Source organism: Magnolia sinica, chromosome 19 (assembly GCF_029962835.1).
Source record: "Magnolia sinica isolate HGM2019 chromosome 19, MsV1, whole genome shotgun sequence".
NCBI classification, from domain to species: domain Eukaryota; kingdom Viridiplantae; phylum Streptophyta; class Magnoliopsida; order Magnoliales; family Magnoliaceae; genus Magnolia; species Magnolia sinica.
This window is the reverse complement of record NC_080591.1, coordinates 59,499,596-59,508,002: the sequence shown is the minus strand read 5'-3', so window position 1 is coordinate 59,508,002 and position 8,407 is coordinate 59,499,596.

Below are 8,407 nucleotides of genomic sequence, written 5' to 3'. Positions count from 1 at the left end.
AAGGAACATATCAAATTGGAGGCCCATGCCATCACCTAATCAACTACAACTCTCAATGTCAATTGCATATCATGCAATCAACTTGGTTTGGAGGATTTGATGTTGCTCATGTGTGCAAAATTTGCATGTGTTATCCATAATTGCTAGAGAAATGAATGGCCCATATTGATCACACTTCTGATCATTAGTCTAGACTGTCCATCATCTAGTTCTCATTCTTGATTGCACATCTAATAAAAAATTCTATTTGGAGAATCCTCACCACCCATTCAATGGTTAGTGAAATTAACACCCATATTTATCACATTATAAATATTCTGATCATTGATCTAAACAATCCGTGATATGGTTCGACCCTTCATTGCCAATCACTACAAAAAAAAAAAAATCATGTTTTTTCAGATCTTGACTAGCCATATAATGGTTATGGATATGAAAGGCCCATATTTATTGTATTGCAAATGGGCTATCATCCATGGCTGCTAATAATATAATGAGCTATCATCCATGACTGCTAATAATTCACATAAACAGCTTATTGTTAACAGATGATCAGGCCGATTTAGGTGAATTCTAATTGTAATTTAGGCTGCTTTGATTAGGAATGTGAGGTTTTTTTTTTTTTGAGTCTTTCCTTTCTATTAATTAAAAAAATTAAGCCCAATTAATCACTAGTGACATTTGTGTTACCATGTGATTCTAGAAGAGCTTGAGTTCTTTAGTTAGTAATGTAACCATGAGGGTAGTTCTCTATAATAAGTAGGTCTCATAGTTTCCTACTTTGTTTACACAGTTAAAGTATCACATAATTAAGCCAATATAGAAGATGTTATAGATTATGTTTAGTATAAAGCATGCATAAAACCTCACACTCATTTTTCATTGGTAGTTGTATCCTCATTGTCCATTGTACCACTTACCAAGTAATCACAGCCAAGTTGACTTTTACCGTTTACTCTTGGCCAATTCCAAATTGGATTTTGCCAAGTGAAACAAGATTGGTAGCCATGTCTACAAAGGTTGCTAATCATGCATATGGCTCTCTACATTCCTCTTCGCATGCAGGCACAGGTGGTAACATGTTCCATGTGCATGAGATCCCAGCTATTCAACAGATGGGTGGATCCGCCAACTGAATATCTTGCCCCAAGAATATGTGGGTCCATTCATTAGGTGGCTTCATGTGTATGGAAGTAAGGGATATATATATATATATAATCATTGGAGAAAAGGGATGGTTAAAAGAAAAAAGGGAAAAAGTCTACAAATAACGTACATATGTTGTCCTCGGTCTGCTTGATGAGTGGATTAACCTTCTTTTTTCTGGATCAGTGCATTTACCTGGTGGGGACAGTCTGATGAGTGTCTTGTAGATTAGCAAAATTCTGAAATTCTAGTAGACACTTACTAAAAACATAAACATTTGGGTGGTTAGGAAAAATGTGCGAAGGGTTAAAGCTGTTCTCCTACAGTCTTTTGAAAACATCTTTGCTATTCATCCTTTCTATACCTATGTAGATTGGACTTACTCCAATTTGCACCATTTGGATAATAGATATTATCCGATATGGTGGACCCAGCCCCCTTAATGTATTTTGTGTGCATACTGTGAGCTGAGACCTCCCATTTACATGGTTTATCAAAAATGGATTGATGCCATTTCAATGTCAGTATTTTGTGATTCTATTTACTTAACTCGTTTGTTGAATATCCTTGTCAGGACAATGTGTCCCAGGCATTCAGCTAATGGAACCAGAGGTCACTCTTTATTGGAGAACTGTATGTAGGCACTTGCAGGTTGAAGCACAAGTAAGCAACTGTTTTCTTTAATCTTTCCTTACAATGTTTTTGCTACATGGTTCACATGTATCTTCTTGGGATAATGGTATTTCTCGTGAAGCTTGGTACCTTTTAGTTCACGGTAAATGGTACCTTTTATTGTGGATCACCCCTAGACCAAAGACTTGGTACCTATTGTTGTAAGTTCGTATTGATTTCGCTAAATGTAATTGAAAGCAGACTCAAGCTCAAGCTGGGGGAGATTGTTACCACAATTCCAACTATTGGTAAGTACAATTTAGATGTTCTATCAATGCAGCTAGGTACAACATTGGTGCAGTTATCTTGCTCTGGGCACCTGTAGTCTTGGTATGTCTCATTGTCCTTTAATAATTTAATATATCGAGATTTCTTTCCCATCACCTAAACCTGTAACCTAAACCTATAACCTATAACATAAACCTAAACCTATAACCTAAACCCGATCCCGAACCCAAACCCGATTTCCTAAACCTAAACCTTAACCTATTCCCAATTCCCTAAAGCTATAACCTATAACCTATAACCTATAACCTAAACCTAAACCAAACCTAAACCTATAACCCAAACCTATAACCTTAACCTAAACCTAAAACCTAAACCTATAACCTTAACCTAAACCTATAACCTTAAACTATAACCTACAACCTATAACCTAAACCTAAGCCTAAACCTAAAACCTAAATGTATTCTCAAATCCCTAAACCTAAACCTACACCTAATCCTAATCTCAACTACTTAACCTAAACCTAAACTTGAAAACCCAAACCTAAACCCGATCCCGAACCCGAACCTGATTTCCTAAACCTAAACCTTAACCTATTCTCAATTCCCTAAAGCTATAACCTATAACCTATAACCTATAACCTAAACCTAACCTAAACCTAAACCTAAACCAAAACCTATAAGCTTAACCTAAACCAAAACCTATAAACTAAACCTCAAACTATAACCTATAACCTATAACTTAAACTTATAACCTATAACCTAACCTTAACCTAAACCTATAATCTAAAACTATAGACTAAAACCTAAACCTAAACCTAAAACCTAAATGTATTCACAAATCCCTAAACCTAAACCTACACCTAATCCTAATCTCAACTCTCTAACCTAAACCTAAACCTAAACTTGAAAGCCCAAACCTAAACCCGATCCCGAACGCAAACCCGATTTTTCTAAACCTAAACCTTAACCTATTCTCAATTCCTTAAAGCTATAACCTATAACCTATAACATATAACCTAAACCTAAACCTTAACATGAACTTATAGCCTAAACCTAAACCTTAACCTAAACCTAAACCTATAACCTTAACCTAAACCAAAACCTATAAACTAAACCTTAACCTATAACCTAAACTTATAACCGATAACCTAACCTTAACCTAAACCTAAAACCTAAACCTAAACCTATAACCTAAAACCTAAACCTAAACCTAAAACCTAAATGTATTCTCAAATCCCTAAACCTAAACCTACACCTAATCCTAATCTCAACTCCCTAACCTAAACCTACACCTATACTAAACTTATGATGCTTAGTACTAACACTAATAGAAAAACTATGACTTGTTTTTCCTTTTTCTTTCTTTCTTTTTATTTTCTTTTTCTTTTTCCTCCATTTAGGTTTGTAAATGGGAATATACTGACTGGGCCTATACCTGGATGGATCTTGCAAAGAAACAACAACTTCTATGTATAAGTACCTTGATGCCGAAGATTTTCACTTCATGTTTCCATTTCAACCAAACCTCACTAACCAAACTTGGGTTTCCAATTTCCAAGCATGCCATGAGAACTCCACTCACTCTCATGATTCTCTACTACTTCTAGACATGTCTCTATATAACAAGAAATGGGCTCAAATGGCCAAAACCATAATTTTAAAACTCGGAAGAAATCAACTCATTTGGCTGAGTCAACTTGACTAGACCAGATTTACCAAGACTTGGAAAAACTAGATCCAGTCACACCTTGGTTAAAACTTGAGAAAAACAGTAAAAATTCAACAACATTGAACAAAAAATTTGACTCAACTCAAGTAACTCGACATTATTTATATATTCTTTAGACTCTTAATGTTAATGTTCATTGTAGTGTTATTTCGAATGGCAGTAATCCGTTTCCTTTCTTTTCTTTCTTTCTTCCTTTGGGCAAAGATGTCTGAACTGTACTAATATTACTACCATACCATCAAGTTGAATAGGTAGTAACAGAAAATAGAGCATCGATATGCGCATTGCCATTAGTGGAACTTTAAACTTCTACGGTTCCCTCTAGTCGAGTTTCGGCGACCCGGGACGAGTAGATAGCATTGGCGCATGCTCTTGAGTCACATCCTGTAAACCCGAGCCGACTCAAAATGAGACCTATGTCATTTTGACCGTGTCGTCGCCGCGGTTCCGACGATGCGTCTTGTGCGTCAATACGATGCTCAGATTATAAGATCCGGCCCGTGCATTATCTAGGCCGTTGATCGCTTGATTGTGGGACCCACCTATCCCTATTGTTGTACTTCCCTAAAAACATTAATTACTATGATGTCACCCTAGGGGTGACATCACCCTACCATACCACCTTACCTTCCCTTTTCCCCATAAGTCAACTCATTAATTCCCATTACCTCACCATCCCTCTCTCCCATCACTCCCTTACATCATTTCTCTCTTTCACTTCTCTCCATTCCAAGCAATCCCTCCATGGAGCAACCCACGTCCATGGCTCCCATGAGAGAGCTAGTGTGGCCCACCTCCCTATCTCCCATCTCCACCATCCAATGATCATCTCCGCCATTCAAATTGTTTCTTTGGGGCTCTATCATGCATTGGCGGAAGAAGGAAGAAGAGATTTCGAGGTGGGTGCTCCTTTCTTTTCCTCTCATTTTTTTTGTGATGTGTGGCCCACTTGGATGAATCCCATCTTGAGGTATGTTTTATCCCAACCGTACAAGTCATGTGGACCCTACTTTATAGTGATGGAAACACACAAATATCAAGTTGATTTAAATATGGTGGGCCACGTTCATGTGGTACCAACCTTGGTGACACTTGGACCACCTACACGTAGGACCCACTATGATGATTGTGTTATACCTATGTTGTCCAACGTCCAAGGGACGCTGGACAGAGAGTGGCTAAAGTGGTGTGCGTGCACTGAAATGGTGGTGTACTAATAAGCAAAGGAGAGGAAGAAGAATAGTATTTGGAGGTGGGCTGCTCATGCAGGCCCCACCTTGATGTATGTATAAAATCCACGCCGCCCATTTCACTTCTCATCTCATTTTAGGCGTTGAGCCAAAAGATGAGGCTAATCTGACAATCAAGCGGGCCATACTGTAGGAAATGGAAATTTTTACCGTTGAAAACTCACCCAACGATTCTACATGCTGAAAAATACTCAATATTGGTCTTGTTTGGTCAATATTGAGCCGTGAGATGCAATGGTCAGGATAGATTTTCCTGATGAGGGCCCCACCTAAGAAATTCCCTAGAAAAATTGGATTTAGAGAAAAAAAAAAAAAACACAGAATCATAAGGCAGCAACGCTGCTGCTGTCAGAAGACTGCATGGGCGGGCGGACGGCTTGGCTGGACCTCACGGCTCCAGCCGTGGGCCCCACGTGATGCATTTTGAACATCGAAACCGTGCATTTGATGGGTCCCCATGGACCAGCCGTCCATCCCAAAAATTAGCTGTATACGGAACTCAGGTGGGCCATACCATCTAAAATCATGTGATAACATGCCTAAAAATATAAAATCATCTGGTGGGGCCTCCTTGAGTTTTGGATGTGATTGAAACTTGGTTTGGACCCCTAACTTTATGGGACAGATATAATGGACGGAGTAGATCTGGTTAATGTGGGTCCCACCTAGGATTAAAAAAAAATATAAATATATATGCATGCATGTACATTGACGTCCAGACTCTCTGGACGTCCAACGTTAAGTAGGGAGGATCCCATTGGCCCCAATGGTGGACCCTACCATGATGTATGTTCTACATCCACGCCATTCATTTGATAGGTCCCTTTATTTGATACGTTGGTTCTAAAAATCAGTTATAAAACGTTCTCGTATGGCCCACACCATCATCTTTCATGCGGTGGTATGTCAAGCCACATGGAATCAACTGTTGGGGTCCACATGCAGCTTGGATCCACCTGAAACTCTGTTTGGACCCTTAAATTGGTAGGACACACACAATGAATGGGTTGGATTTGTGAACTACATCATGGTGGACCCCAAGATCACATAATCGTACCAAAAGTTTGGTGGACAAATAAATATTACAGTGGCTTAGTCCACGTGACTTTATAAAGAGGTTGTATGGCAAGTAAACATTGCGGTGGGCCCTTGGCCCATGTGACTTTATCAACAGATTGGATGCAAGTAAATGTTGTAGTGGGTCCAATGTCGTGTGACCCTATCAACAGGTTAAAATAATAATAATAATAATAATAATAATAAATAAATAAATATTGTAGTGGGCCCCAGGTCTATATGACCTTATTAACAGGTTGGATGCAAATAAATATTACAGTGGCCCAGGTTGAATGCAAATAAATATTACAGTGGCCTAGGTTGGATGCAAATAAATATTATAGCGGGCCCTAGGCCCATGTGACCCTATCACCAGATTAGTTTGGATGGAAAATAAACATCATGTTGGCCCCAGTTTGGATGGACGGTATGTTGGGCCCTAGGATGGGTGGAAAATAAACATTTTGGTGGGTCTTACTTAAGACCCATTTATGCATGTGTTGTGTCCACAATTGTGGACCTCCATAGCGGGATATGTGACTTATCTATGCCTTCCATCCCAATGGGACGCACCACGATGCATGTGTTTCATCCAACCGTCCAACCATTTTTGGAAAAATGATTTTAAGGTTTAGGATGAAAATAATACAGATTTATTTATCAAGTGGACCATAGTGCACGGTGAGGATTGAACGGCTATCTTTGAAATCTTGAGACCTTATGATTAGATTAGATGGGAAATAAATGTTATGGCGGGCCTTGAAAATTTTAGTAGTGAAAATCATTATCACCACTTATATTTGAGTGTGGCCCATTTGATATATATGGGGCCCATTGGTGTGGCCCATTTGATGTATGTATGACCATGTTATGAGGCCTACTTTGATGTATGTTGTGGCCCATTTGTCAGGCCCACTTTGATGTATTTTTATCCACGCCATCCAGGGTAGGCACCCCATTATGATATATATCAAGGGCCCATGGGTCGAGGCCCATTAGTGCTGCTATTTGATACAACCCACTTGATGTGTACGAGGCCCATTAGTGCGGCCCATTGATGCAAGGCCTATTGTGACATGTATTGGGCCCATGACGCGTGACCCATTTGAAGCGTATAAGACCCATGGGTAGGGCCCACATATTATGTATTTGAAGCCCATGAGCAGGGCCCACCTGAGGTTTATATATGGGCCCCATTAATGTGGCCCACTTGTATTTGAGGCCCACGGGTTGCGGCCCATGGGTCGTGGCCCATTGTGATATATACTCGGCCCATACGTCGTGGCCCATTGAGATGTGTTTCCGACCCATTTAGTGAGGCCATTGTGAAATATTCCCACTCTTGTGATGAGGCCCATTGAGATGTATTTCTGGCTCATTGATGCGGCCCACTTGTTGAATTGAGGCCCATTGGTGTGGCGTGCGGCCCAATGTATCGACCCACCGTGATGTGTAGGTCCACGTGCTATATGTGTAAGGCCCACCTGTGATGACTATTTGAGGCCCACTTGTTGGATATTTGGGCCCATCTTATGTTTGACTCTATGTGGACCACTCCTTGGGAGCAATGTTGGTTAAATGTCCACATTGCTGGGCAGTGATGGTTGGATGTCCACATTGTGACCCTTCCTTAAGCCTTATCAGGCCCATTCTCATCATTCTCTTAGTGGGTTAACCCAAATAAGTGGGCCCCATTTACCATGGACGGATGGCTCCATGCTACCAGATTTGATATAACCATGGTCGAGGGCTGATCTTTATATTATGATTGATCATATGTTCATCTATGGACCCAGTCTTGTCTATGTGACCGGTCGTCGGTGTTGATTATCGAAGCTGATTGTTGGTGCTAATTATCGATGTAGATTATCGGTGTTGATTTGTCGAGGTCGATTGTATTGGCCGGTTCCGATTGTCGAGGCCGATTCTGAGTCTCGAATTCGATTGCCATGGCCGATTGTCGAGACCTGCATGATGTATATGTGACCCGTAGTTGAGGGCCATTGTGATATGTATTAAGCCTATGATGCATGGTCCATTTAATGAATTCAAGACCCATGTGTAGGGCCCACATGTCCCGTGTTTGAGGCCTATGGGCAAGGCCCATTGTGATGTATTCATGGCCCATGGGCAAGGCCCATTGTGATATGTATTAGACCCATGAGCAGGGTCCACCTGTTGTGTATATGTGGCCTTTGAGTAAGACTCATTGTGTTGTATATTAGGCCCTTGTGTGAGGCCGTGGGCCCATTATATGTTTGACTCTATGTAGGCCATTCCTTGGGGGCAATGTTGGTTAAGTGTCCACATGGTCGAGGTCGATTAT